Source organism: Neopelma chrysocephalum, unplaced genomic scaffold (genome assembly GCF_003984885.1).
Source record: "Neopelma chrysocephalum unplaced genomic scaffold, ASM398488v2 Primary Assembly neopelma1_138, whole genome shotgun sequence".
Taxonomy (NCBI): Eukaryota; Metazoa; Chordata; class Aves; order Passeriformes; family Pipridae; genus Neopelma; species Neopelma chrysocephalum.
In genome coordinates, this window is record NW_020897800.1 from 4322233 (window position 1) to 4335998 (window position 13766).

Sequence of the window (13766 nt, forward strand, 5' to 3'; positions counted from 1 at the left end):
TGTGCTTGGAGCATGTTTTAAGGCTATTTACAGGCTTTTGAGTGGTTACTAATTAGCAAGTGCCGCAGCTCACTGCGACACAGCAGCCGCCTTCGGTAGGAGAGTGCCCAGCAGGGTTTAAATTACTTGTCATTTGCCTTGTTTTCCTTGGCCATTTGAATGGTTGACTCTCTCCTAATTGGCATCACAACCACTGGGGTGACAAGCTCAGAGGCTCTTGATTGGATTCCTTATTTTTTTTTGGCGGGGGGGAAGCCTGGCAGATGCCACAGATATTAAGCAACGGGATTTAATTCCTCTGCGTCGTTGGAGAGACAGGCGAGGCAGAAGGGAGAAACCCCTTGGGTTTGCCACATTGGGGTGAACTCAGCCTGGGGTTTGGATGGTGCAGGTAGAGTTCAGGCATGAGGAGCTTCATCCTTTGCATCCTCCCTCAGTGCTGTGGGTTCCTGGGCTTCGGGAAGGTTCTGCAGAGGTGGAGGGGCTGGAAGAGCTGTGCAGTTTGCACTCCTGTGCTGTACCAGCAGAGATGGGTAATTGTGGAAGGTGTTTCAGGGTGGTGGATGGGTTAATCTGTGCGTGCCTAGAAGGAAATTACACAGCCCAAAAACCTAGAGCAAGCATTAAAACTGCCCCCATGCTACAGTGGGCATCACAAAGGCTGTGGGGCTGGATCTAGATTGTGGGACCACAGAATGATTTGGGTTGGAAGGGACCTTAAAGCCCATCTAGTTCCAACCCCCTTGCCATGATTTTTAAGGTCCTCTCCAACCCAAACTATTCCATGGTTCTATGACTGTATGGGATGGCCAGCTCCAGTCCCAGGTACCCATCTCCTACCTCCAGCTTTGCTGGTGTCCTCGCAGCCCTGAGGGGTTTAGGGTCCACATGGACCCTGGGGAGTTGCTGTGAGAGCCGAGCTCAGCGGTGCAATGTTGTTGTTATTAAATTCGATGGCGATGAATGGGACATGACACCTGTGTGTATGATTCAAATCGAGTCATCCCATTACACGCTGTAAATCAATAAACAAAATGTAGCCGCTGACAGCATTTACAGTTCCCCCTATTACTGCCAACCAGCCCATTTTCTGTGCATGAAAGAGGCATTTACACCCCATTTAACTGTGCTTTGATGCGGGATCCTGTTCCCAGGAAGAGGGGAGGCTTTGACAGGTGACATTAGGAGAAGGGGAGATCTACAGCACTCATTTGCAGAGACCTGAGCCGAGGGTTGTGAAACACATCTTCACCTGTTTGTGCTGTCCATCACCCTAATTGATGATGTTCAGGGTTGGGAAACAGAGCTTGGACAGGGGTGAGGTGATGCTGGTGATGCTGGGATACAGCATCCAATGGATTGTGGCCTCAGGAGAAAAGGAGATGTTGTTTTCCCTTCTCTCCTGGCTGGGATATAAGCTTTGTCTCAAGCTGAGTGTCAGGGAGAGAAAGGACAGGCAGAAGCAGACTGGGACACGCTCTGAGAGACATCGCTGCTGGAACACCTCAACTGTCCGACTTGATTTTATTTAATGGGCTCTGCAATCTGGTGATTAATCTGGTAATCACAGCAAATGTTACAGTCACGGCTGGCAATAAAAATATAACCTCAAGTAGATACAAACTCTCTTCTTCTCTTTTTTTTTCTTTTTTTTTTTTTCCTTCTCTGAGAAATTGTCAGTTGACATCTCTCGCCTTTATGAGAGACGGCAGGAGGGAGAGGGAGATGTGTGTGATGGGAAAACCTGATCCCTGCTGGATCCTCTGCAGGGCTCAGAAAACTTCTGTCTCCTCGCTGATGCAGTGGGGATGAGCAGTTTCCCCCCCACCCCTGAATTTAGGCAGAGTGTTTTTTGAGGTAGACATGGACGGGGATCGGATCAGCTGCCCTTGGAACTGCAAATTGATAGTTTTGTCTCGTTTCCTGGAACTCCACCAAATGGCTGGATTATTCCAAAAAGCACAAGAAAGGCCTGTCTTTCCCTCTGCCTGCCTTTGTTGTTGCTTGATTTTTGTTGGTGTTTTGCTGCTGCAGTTGGCTACGTGGATGAAAAGGGCAGTTTGTGACCGAGAGGGAGAGACGTGGTTAGAAAACAGCAAAGTGGAGCAGGGATTTTGCAAACTGTACTGCTCAGGCATCCTTCTGTCAGGATAGGGACATAAATCCAGGCATGTTTTGCACATTTCCCCATCACGTTTTCCTGCAGATTTCCACCAAAAAAAGTCCCTTAAGCCCCAAAAGGCGGCTTGGCGAGAGGCAGCGCTGGTGTTGATTCTGGAGGAACAGTATTCCCATATGCTTTGCTAGGTCCAGATCTGCTTCCAGTAAATATCCTCGGCAGCCGGGATTGAAGTTCAATTCTCTGCCAGTCATCCTCATCTAAGACTTGCATTTATTTATCCTTTATAATTCCCTTGGCCAATGTCCGGGCTGACTTCGGTCCTTTCTTCCCCCAGCTCCTTGAACTTTTATCGTAACCCTCGTGGGAATGGGGAGGTGAGGAGCCTGTGTTCCCTGGTTCTGAGGGATGCAGGGGATGGGGATGGCATTTCCAGACTGACTGGATGCCAGCCCTGCAGGCTGGAGCCCGTGGATGTGGCAGGGAGCAGCCTGTCAGATGAGGAACAGCTCTGGAGCTCGTGCAGGAAATGGGAGAGGGGATGTTTCAGTGCAGCTTCTCATTAGAAAAGGTTAAATATATCAAACCGGGGTTGTTTCTTCCTATTAAAAGGGTTGGGTTTGATGCTTCCTTTCTAATTAGGAACAAGTCAAGAAAGATTGTGAAACCTTTTGTGTGACTGTGTTTGAGTTGTTTCTGTGCTGACTCGGGAGCAGTTTGCATTTGTGTGGAAGGGCCTTGGGGCGCTGGGTGGGAGCAGTGCCATGTCCTCTCCTGGGGTGGCCACAGAAAAAAATAGCCTTAGACTTGATGAGTTCCAAGCCAAAAAAGCTTAATGTCATCCAAACAGTGCCTGCAGACTCATTAAAGCTCCTGGAAGGTGACCCAGCTCTCCTGCAGCAGCAGCAGGGAGGGGAGCTGCAGGTGTGTTTACCTGCAGGCACAGGGAGCTTTTGCACCCTCTGGCACCAGCTCCATCATTAGTGTTGCCTGATTTTACTTTGCCACCTTGGGAAAGATGTTTTTTAATGCCTCAGTGTCCTGCCTGCCCTCCCCTGCCCTTCTCCGGGCTGCTGAGCACCGTCTTTTAACTTTGAAGGAATTGTCACCCTTCTTTCCCATCTTTCCTTGGCTGTCTGTCACCTTTTGCTGCCAAATTTCCTGGACTGTGAAATGAAGCTTTTATTATCTTCCGAGAAGGGGGGGTGGGCAGGGGGGGCAGAAATTAAATTAGTGAAATTAAAAAGATGATGATGATGACGACTGTAACCCAACTTCAACCCTTTTCATTCCGCCTCACGTAGCGAGACAGCAGGCTGTGTTCTGGGGCTTCTGCTTGGATTGCTGGAAAGAACCGAACTTTTACTTTCAAATTAACCTGTCAAATCATATATTTATAAAGGAATGGAAGGCAGGAGAATGAGGGTCCCGGATATTCCCACGCATCAATTAAGGGGAAAATTAATTACAATTTACTGGCATTACCACATTAGAGCTCCCTTGATTAGAGAGCAGCTCGCTCTGTGCTCTGGAAAAAGTTAAAGGAGGGGGTTTGGAGGGAGGGAGGGGTGTCCCTGGATGGTTCTGTGGGTGGGCATCCACTTGGAGTTGGTGTCTCCTCAGAAAAGCAGTTTTGGGATGTGAGGGCATTGGACACTTGAAAGATTGTTCCTTTGACCTTGACAGAGCCCATGGCTTGGGGTTGGGGCAGGGAAAAGCTGGTTCTCCTTGTCCTTGTCAGCATGTCTCACCCCATCCTGGCACTGCATCCTTGGGCTGATGGGATCCCTGCTTGATCCCACTGCCAGGGAGTCCCAGAGGACCATCAGATCTTCCACGTGTTTATTCTGGGGGTTACTGAATATTTAATGGGCCTAAATTAGTGCTGGAAGGAGCCCCTGTGCCGTGGTTCCCCCAGTGTCCCTTTTGTGGCTGCTAAATGGAGAGACCTGGAGAAATGGGACCTGGGGGAATGGCTGCAAAGCTGCTTTTCCGTGGGAAAGCCAAGCTCATCCCTGCTCCAAACAGCAGGGCCATTAGCAATTTGCTGCTGGAATAAAGGGCTGTGGCACAGGCAGAAGCCATGGGGTGAGGCAAGGCACAGCCACAGGGATTCCATGCAATCCCACTTTATTTTGCACCCTCAGGCAGTTTTGTGCCATGGAGGGAGCAGCTGCAGAGGGGGAAGGTCGGAGAAGGCTTTGGTAGGGACTGGGAAGGAGGGGAGGCAGATTGTGTGCTGCAGGGAGAGGGAGGGGTTTCATGAAACTTTGAGGAAGTTTGGGAACAGATGAACCTGGCACGTGGCCACCTTGCAAAGCCTGCTGTGGGTTGGGTTTTTTAATATTCCTGGCATCATCCACGAGCAGAGATGAAGTTCACGGGCTCAGAAAGCCCAGATTCAGAGGTCAAAACTCAGGCAGTGATGCAAAATGCTGAGGTGCCAAATCCAGACTGTGAAAGGAATTGTGTTGCTGGAAATCACCCTGGGATGGAGTTGGCATCCCTGGGAGCTGGGAGCAATGTGCCTGCAGGGCTTTGCCTGGCTCTCATGTCCAGACAGCAGAGTTCCCTGTGTGAAAGTGCCTGTTTTCCAGGCAGCTGGGTCAGGGATATTTAATATTTGCCCTGGGAAGGTGAGATTGGGTGCTTGGAGCAATGGTCCAGCTACTGGGACCAGTCCCAGACAGCTCATTTTCCAACCCCTTGCAGAACGAGACTGGTTTATGGCCAGGGTGTGTCACCCCTTATCAAGGACACTGCAGCTGTGGCAAGAGGTGCCAGGGGCAGCGTGGGAGGGAGGGAGAGCCCAGGGCTGTGCTCCCACTCCCTGTGTTCCCGTGCCAGGGTGGTGGAGAGCAGGATCCAGCCTCTGAGCTGCTGCTGTGCCTGTAGCCACTCGGGCTGGGGAGGCTTGGGATGGATACTCTGGGAAAGGGGCTGCCTGGGCTGGAAGGTGCTGTGCCCTGCCCATGAGCTGTCCTGGCCAAACCAGGTGTCTCTGGGATTGTCCCCTCCATGAATCTGTCACCAAATTCAGTGAGTGGCACTTGCTGCTGCCGGTGAAACCAGCCATGAGCCTGTGAGAGCTGTCAGGAAAGCTCTTGGCAGCAGCTCCAGGCAGATTTACACCAGTGAAGGATCCAGCCCTCCTCAGGAGCTGGGGGTGGGAGAGGCACTGGGGTTAGGGACCCCGAAAGCACAAACATCCCTGTGACAAGCTGTTTGAAGCCGAGTTGATCAGAGAAGGTGACAGCCCTGCCACATCTGGGAACAGTTTCTGTGTCCTCCTTGCTGACAGGAGGAGTTTGATTCCTTTAATATTTGATGCGTTCTGTCTTTTGCAATGTTTGTTTTTGGCATTGTGGGTTTAGACTTGGGTTTTTTTCCTCTTTTTTTTTTTTTTCCAAATTACACTGTTCCTCAGAACCAGCTGCCCATTTGCAATGTGGATGGGAGCTCTCTGCAGGAGCCAGGGGAAGGGCAGGCAGTGTGACAGCTAACGTGACACTTGGGTGCCTGGAAACTCTGCCTGACCTGTGAGATTGCTGCTGCTTCTCCCCATCCTCGCCCACCCACCTTCCCAGCAGGAGTCAGGTGGTTGCCTCCTCCTGCACACAGGAAGGATGCAAGGGATGCTAATAAGGCTTTTTTTCCTCCCCCTGCACTCAGCCCCCTCCTGTGTCACTCTGCTTGAAGCTGGGAGGGGTAGGTGATCTCCTGGGACACTCCTGGACCATCTTGCTTCAGATCCCTTTTTCCCAGCCTGGGCCCTGCTCCTGCAGGATAACAAGCTGCTGGCAGCTCTGCTGGAGCCATCCCAGCAACTGGGTGCCCTTGGGCTCAGCATGACAGCTGTGGCAAAGCACTGGAGCATATTCCACCTGCAGGACACCCTGGTCCTGTGCCTTGTCCCATTCCTGCTGCAGATGGGCAAAGCTCCCACCTGGAGAGCAAAATTTCCTGCAGTTGGGGTAACTTCTGCTCTCCAGATGGCTTCTTTCCCTCTCCTGGCACATCCCTGTGGAGGCAAACCTTCCTGTGTCTTGAAATGCTGAGCTGAGGTTGTCTCTCAGAGGAGAGGGCAGGGCAGTGTGTGCTGAAGTTGCCTGGGGGCATTTTACGAGTCTGTGTGAAGAGAAACCATTGTGGAGGGTCTGGAGAGCCTCTGCAGGCAGCAGGACAGGGTGGCTGTGCGTTTTGGATGGGCTCCTGGAGCAGGACCAGGTTACCCTCCAACAGGGAGCTTTGCTGGCCACAGTCCTGGTGGGAAGGCAGGAGCAAGACCCCAGGGAGGAGGAGCACAGGCTGTCCCAGGCTTGGCGCTGTCAGGGTGAGCTCTCTGCCACACAAAGGCTTCCCCTGTTGACATAAATTTAAGTGGGTGCCACAATTGCTGTGGGCTCTGACATTCATTGCCCCTCTGATTACAAGGCAGAGCAGGGAAAACTCAAATTATCCAAAAAAGCAAGAAGAGAAAGGGAAAAATTCATGCCTCGCCAATCGAGGTCAGGGTGCTGCGGGGCAGGACAGGAGGCAGACCTGCTCCTCTGCCCTTGCCATGCTCAGGCAATGTTGTCCAGGCTCGTGTTTGAAGGTATGCCCTTGGGGCATGGTGGGATGGAGAGGTCCATCACTGGGATTTGGAGGCGTGGGTGCTATTTGAGGCCAGAGCAGAACGAATCCCAGCCGTGCGCTCGCAGGCATCACTTGGGCAACTGTCTTATGAGTGGTTTGTGGAGAACTGGGGCTGATGTGGGAGGTAGTGGGGCTGGATGGGGATTACAGCTGCTTGGCTGCAGGTCAGGCAGACAAATCCTGCTTTCTGGTTGCTTTCTGAAAGCCTGGCACGTCGTGCCTGACAGCAAAGCTGTGGCTTGAGCCTCCTAAGCTGAGGAGCACAAATTTCACTGTTTCCCACTCTGGGTGCTGAGCTGTTGGACATCTCTGCCCGAGGGTGCTGGACAAACCTAACTGCAGCTCCAACTCGGTATCAGTGCTTTTGAGACTCTCTGCCTGCATTTCCACGGGGATTTTGCTCCTGCCCATCAGCTGGGAGGAGGAGGAGGAAGGCACTGCCACAGTCACCCACTCCTGTGCACCCGCTGTATCTGCCCTCATCCCCCTGGAGTGCCTGGGAAGGGACCCTGGGTAGCCATTGCTCCTCTTCTGCTCTTCTCTCCCTCCTCTTTTTCCTCCTTTCAAGGTGCATTTCTACATCTGTCGGATGCGGCGGCGTGCCAGCTCGGTTAATTACAGTCTGCTTACCTGAATTCCCCTGTGGAATTCCGGCTGGATAATGGTATCCTTCACTGGCTGGCCTTAAAGAACCACAGGCAGCCAGATCCCTCTGCTTTTGGGTGTAAATATGAGGTAATGATGCTCAGAGCTCCCCCAAGGCAGCAGCAGGGCAGTCGTGGTGGTTGTCCCTAAAGGCTTCTGAGCTGGTGCTGTGCCTGTTCACTCTGGAATGGGTCTGGCATCCATCTGTCCCGGAGAGCAGCCATCAAGGAGCAGAGCTGGAAGCCTGAGCAGTGTAGGAGGTGGATGAATGCACTTCTGAGCTGCTCTAATGGTTAAGTGGACAAGATAATGCGATACTTTTTATTCCTTATTGGCCCAACTGATCAGTTGTTAATGCAGGCGATTTCCAGCGGCGCCTGTGATTTGCACGGATACAGTAGAGCGAGATTTTCATTATTTGGTGGGGTGCTGCTTGATCAAGGGCTGCTGAGAGGAACTGGGGGCAGATCTTGTGCACTATTTATTGTCCTTCACTAGCAGCCGGCCAGGAGCTTTGTCCCGCCTCAGCTCTGTGTCTCTCCGATGCATCAGTAGCACAAGAGAAGCGTTTCACCTGTGTTTTGTAGGGTGATAAAGTTATCAATGTTCACAGTTACTTTGCTGCAGTTGTGGGCTCTGGATAAGGGGGTTTTTTTTGGAGGCAATGTGTGTGATTTTTGTTAACAAAAGTGCTCATCTGCTGCACACTGATGAGAGGCGAGTTTGATGCCTTGAGAAGAGCAGCTTAGGAGGTGCTGGCATGGGAGGTCCTCTCTCCATCACCCCCTCCTCCATCTCTGGCCCCTTCCAGTCCAGCCAGGCAGGGGAAGGATGCCCTGAACCCCCTGAATTTCTCTCACTCCGTGCTGGCCTCCAGCTCAGTGATCCCTGGGGAAGCAGTGTGTTCCTGCAGACCCTGCTTAGCTCATACTCTAAAGCAGCTTTTCTTTGCTCCGACTGATTTTTCCGCACTCTCTCTCTGGAAGACGATGTAATCTCTTTCCTTATTGACACTCACAGCAGATCTTTATTGAGAATACGGTCCAGGGACGATGTTGCAGCTCAGGAGGGAGCTGGGCCATCAGGTTATTGAAACCCCATTATTATTTGGGATTGCAATTCCTGCCTGCTCATGAACTGGATGAGAGTGGTGTCCTGGGACCACAATGGGCGACCTTGGTAATGCAGATTACTCAGGAAGGGTTTCCCATGCTCTGGCATTCCCACTCCATAAACAGCAGAGGCTTTGGTGAACTCCTGTTGTTGGGAATCAGTCCCTTCCACTCCATTCTCCAGAACTTTGGGATTCAGGGCTGCTGGCGACAGGAAGGATTTGATATTCAAGGCATAGGGACAGGAAAGCATAGCCTGAAAGGTGTCAGTCCAATCTCACTGGCCTTTGTGCCTTTATTTATCTGAAATCCCACAGAGCCATCCTTCACTGGCTTGGATCAAAATTCATCTGATTGTGGCATGGGTTTTGCAAAGTAGTTTTTTTCCTTAAAGCCCCAGTTCCTGCGATGGCACGGGAGTCTCAGGCTGCCTTCTCCTTCTAATGAGAAAGTTTCTCAGGAGGTGAAGCAGAGCTTTCCTAGGAAAAGGCAGCTGTGCTTCCAGGCAGGGGTTTATTGCCCATAAGCAGCTGGCTTTCTCCTGTGCCACTGAGCTTGTCCATGGGATGCTCTGAGCCAAGCCCAGCCTTGGTTATTGTGCAGAGTAATCATATAGGTGTCTCATTTAAACTAGGAGTGAACCAGGGCCAGGAAGCAACTCTGCAAACAGTCAACCTCATCTTCTCCACCCGCCTTCTCTCATCCCATATTCTGCCTTGGGAAGCTTGAGGGAGTGCAGTACCTGCTACCTCCAACCCACGGGAGGACCCGGCGTGCAAGGTGTGCTGCCCAGGAGCTTGACTTCCTGGCCACTCTGCCTTCTGCAGAGAGAAGGCGACCTCTGGAAAGGCTTGCAAACTCTCGGCAGGTGAGGGAGCACAGCGGGCACGGCCGAGCCAAGGAGGGAGGGTCGTGTGGCAGCGCCGGGCACCGGCCGCCCTCGGCATATGGTGCCGTTGTGCTTGGGTGCCTCGTTTTAAAGAATTATCAAAGAGCTCGTCCATCTGGGCCCCCTTGCTGCTGCCGGCGCCACGGGGCTCCCACCAGATGGTTTGCAAACGAAACAGCTTCGGCTCGGGAGGGGAAGGAGACCTGTCCAAAGTGTGGTGTGGCTGGAGCTCGGCACCGGCACCGCGAGCGCGGCGCTGGCAGGAGCAGCTTCCCCGTGACGTGCAGGGGTGGTGTGACTGAGCAGGCAGGCTCTGCAGCTCTTGGGGGTGTTTGTGCCCCTGCAAACGTCCTCGTGGCTGCACTGTGAGGGCTTGGGTGGCAAATCCTGCCCTGGAGCTGCTTGTCCCCTGTGCCATGGGTCCGTGTCCTCAGACACACGCGCTCCGCACGGGCTCCTGGAATGTGAGATCACTTTGCAGAGGTCAGTGCTGAGCAGTTTAGGGAATGGCTGATCTGCTGCTCGTATTACCTGAAGCCTTCCCTGAAAATCCTTCAGCCATCCAGCCGCTGACCCTGAGATGTGACAAGCTCACAGCTCTTGCCAATAAAGTAGTGACTCGGTTTGAATAATATCTGACAATTACGTGCTGAGCCCCAGCATTATGCAATATTTATGCATGTGTCTGGACTGTAAAACAGTGATTATCTAAAAGGAGTAATTGTTTGCAGCCTTACACTGAATTTCTTTTCTTCTTTGGCCTTGCAGAAGCCACACTGTTAATCAGCAGCACACGTGGCACTCGTTAAACGCTCCCACTAAACCCAGACCCACGATTAGCCCAGAGGGGGCTCCGTGGAGTGTCTTGGTGCAGTGGCACGAGGCTCTGGGCATGGAGGTTTATTTTACTGCCTCAGGCTGTCAGATTGCTCGTGCTTGGGAAGCGAGGCGGGTGAAGAGGGTCCAGCACCCACCCCTTCTGGCTGGGCTTGCGTGGGAAGACAGGCTTTGATGTGGTGAACAACAAAGTCACACCACAGGTGGGAGGTGCCTCAGCAGAAGGGCTGAGCCCGGGCACCCAGAGACTGGGGCAGTGGCCAAGCTCCCCTGCTTTCACTCTCCCTTTCCCCCCTGGACACTCAGTCCTGCTCCCGTGCCCTTGGAGTGGAGCAGTGATTGAAATCTCTCTTTGTTCCTCGCCCCCTCTGCCACAGCAGCTGCCTTTTATTTCTTTTTCCCCCCTTCTCTTCGTTTTCCAAGTGTTGTTTGCTGTCATCCTGGGCCGAGGAGGAAGTCAAAGCTGAAGAGAAAAATGTGGGCTGTCAGATTGCAGGGGTGGGAAGGAGAGGGCAGTGAGTTCTCCTGCCCTGCCAGCAGCAGGAGGAGGTGCTGCAGAGCACACAGGAGCCCCCGTCACGCTGGGGCCAGAGGGGTGATGCTTGTTTCTGCAGCAGAGAAGAAAGTCTCTTTTTTGAGGAGAAAATAAGCTTTTCCATCCCTTTGGTGCTCTGCAGAGGCAGCAGCAGGGCAGCAAAGTATTTTCCAACTTGCACTCCATCACCAACCAGTGACAGAGTGGTCACAGGATATATCCCAGTGTAATTCCTGCAGGGATGCTTGGATTTGAGGTGGAGGAAGGCTCAGGGGACCAGGCAGCAGAGACAAACAATGTGCCTGGTCAGCAGAACAGGCAGTGGAGCTGGAGAGGCCAGGATTACTGCTGCCACAGCTTGTTAACATAAACTAATACAGGCTGCTGCATTGGACACAGGGAGATAGGAGGGAGAAAAATGGGAAGCGTGTGCAGGAATAAGGGCCCAGATAATGAACCTGGCAATGAGAATGCAAAGCAAAACAAAACAGGAAGAAATGCTGTTGTTGCAGAGTCTGGGCTCTGTCTGCTACAGCTTCTTGCTGGTTTTCAAAGACTTTTTTCCTGGCTGGGATTGTGCTTTCCAGTAATGCTGGGATCCCTGCTTCACCCCTGGAGCTGTGGGAAGAGAGTAATGTTCAGCTTGAGGCCTCAGTGGCACTAACCATTGATTCAGCCAGAGTGTTCCACCTTCACAGTTGGGGTCCAAGCAGGGTGATGCTTCCCAGCACCTCCTGGGACTGGAGCTTACAGCAGGAGGCATGTTTCTCATGACCAGGATGGGCTGTGTGCCCCTTCCAGCCCATACAGGACTAGTTCCTTGCTTCTTAAGTGATGAACTGGCTTTGGCCAGTGCTTTGGGCTCCCACAGCAAAGAGCAGAGCAAGGGCTGCAGCTGTTCCTGAGGAATTTGGGGCAAGGGGGCTCCTTGCACATCCTGACAAGGGAGGGATGAGGCAATGTGCCATGCAGGTGCCACCCTGGGATGTGCTGTGTCAGTAGATCACCACTCTGAGCTGCTGGGTTGTGAGAGGACAGGTGATCTCCAGCTCCTCTTTTTTTGGGTATGAACAGCGTGGAGGGGAGTTTGCTGCAGTGTGTGCGACCAGACACCCACCCCAGCAGTGCAGGGTCAGCCCTGCTGAAAGGCAGAGCTGTTTGTATGAGATGTGCTGCCTTCTTGCCTGAAGGGTCCTCCTGCCTTCTCACAGGTCCCTCAGCCGTGGACAATTCATCTGTTTTTATGGTGATGACGGAAGAATCCAATCTGCAGCCTGTGGCTGGAAAGTTCAGAGCCACGCAAGGCTGGCTGGGGAGGAGAGCAGGTTTTATTGATGGTCTGGGCTCCTGGATGTTGTGTGGGAGGAATCTTGTTAATGGGTCCCTTGGGCCATTGCCTCCTGACTCTGCCATATTTCCTTATTCACCCGCCTCAGCTCCGATGGTTTCTTTTTTTATATTTTTATTTGTTCAGATTTTTTCCTCTTTCCTGCTCTCTTTTAGTGTTGTAAGGGCTTTTAAAATTGCAGCAGGAGGGAAGGATGTGGGGCTGGCCAAGGCACCTCCCAGTCCTTTCCCATGTCTCGTGGTGTGTCCTTCAGTGTCAGAGATCGCCACAAAAGATGTTCTGGGCTTTGTGATGTGGCTCTGACAACACAGAGCGATGGCCTTGGCTCCAAGGTGACCAGGGAGCTGTTGATGGGCAGCAGCCCCATCAGTCTCTGGTGTCGGTTCTAAGGGGTGAAAGGATGATCACTCACTGCTCACCTTCCCGAAACCACGCTCTGCAGCTGGAATTGTGAGTCATTCTCATGGGAACGCTTGAGCCTCCCTCGATGGGCCTCATGGGATGTGCGGATCAGGCTCCAGCTTTCTGGCCCAGTTTTGATAATTAATTGATAGTTGAAAATGTTTGACAAACAAACAGCAAACCGAAATCAAACCCTCTCACGTGTGCATTAACATTTCATGCCGCCCTTCTTGTTTGTTTGCTTTTAAATCACAAAATGCTGTGATACATTTTTAATCGGAAGCGCTATTGGCTGTTTCCATCACTATTTCAATAACTTCCTTGATGAAAAAGGAGTTCAATGCGGGAACGTAATGGGATCTTTTAGGAGGTGGGCGAGGGGTTTGTGACAGCCGTTTTCACTGCTACAAAGGGCGTTTTTTGTCAGGCAGAAATATGTTTAAAAACACGCTTATTTGAGGAAACTCTCTGAGCTCTCGGGATGCTCTTTGATGGCTTTTGGCATCGCAGGGTGGCACATGATGAGCTGCGTGTGCTGGGAGGGTGGGGGGTGATGGCTGTGTTTAGTGTCCCCAGGGCAGGGTCCTTGGCCCCTCTAGGGGTTGTTTCCTTGCAATCATATCTTTCAACCCTCTTTAAGGTGCTCTCACAAGAAAATCCTCCCTGCTGGCTAAACCCAGTGACTCGCAGACAACTGCCTTATCTTGAAAGCTTAACTAAGGTTTTCCCCCCTCTCCTGTGAAGGCAGGAGATGAAAGGCATGTTTGTGTGTATCTGTGTGGGTTTGCAACACGGTAAATAGTGGGTAGGGAATATTAATACAGGACTAAACCCATCTCTGGCATGAATCACAGGGAAGACATATGTTGCGACAACTTTCCTAAGGGGGTTCTGGCCAAGGTAGATACCAAGTGTTCCCTAGAGGGAAGGAGGAGGGAATGACAGCTCTTTTCTTTCCAAGACTGATGTAATTAAAGAGTTATAATGTCCCTTAACTTCCCTGCCCTTGGCACTGTTGTGCACTGGCATATTTATTTATTATTTTTTAGCACTGATGAGTGACTAATAGGTTTTATGTGAAGAGGCAGAAGGCCCAGAAATGCAGTTCAGCATTGTATAGAGAGAATATTATTGTATTTCCCTGGGAGTGAGCATCCATCCATCCGTCCATCCATCTATCTTCCCTGTGTGACTGACTCTGTGGCTGAGCATGAGGTTAAACCCACTGTCCTTCCTGCTGT

The 13766-nt window shown here is 51.9% G+C and overlaps 1 protein-coding gene across 6 annotated transcripts in view; it reads left to right on the plus strand.

The window, feature by feature from the left end:
* The window catches only part of OPCML (opioid binding protein/cell adhesion molecule like), a 335118-nt gene that overhangs the window by 154293 nt on the left and 167059 nt on the right, over positions 1-13766 (plus strand). The window contains exon 1 of one of the 6 annotated variants that reach the window (XM_027699662.1): positions 12502-12573. The exons of the other annotated variants lie outside the window; for them this stretch is intronic. The gene's annotated coding sequence lies outside the window, so the exon portion shown is untranslated. Of the gene's footprint in view, positions 1-12501; positions 12574-13766 lie in introns of those variants that run through there. 6 annotated transcript variants of the gene reach the window in all.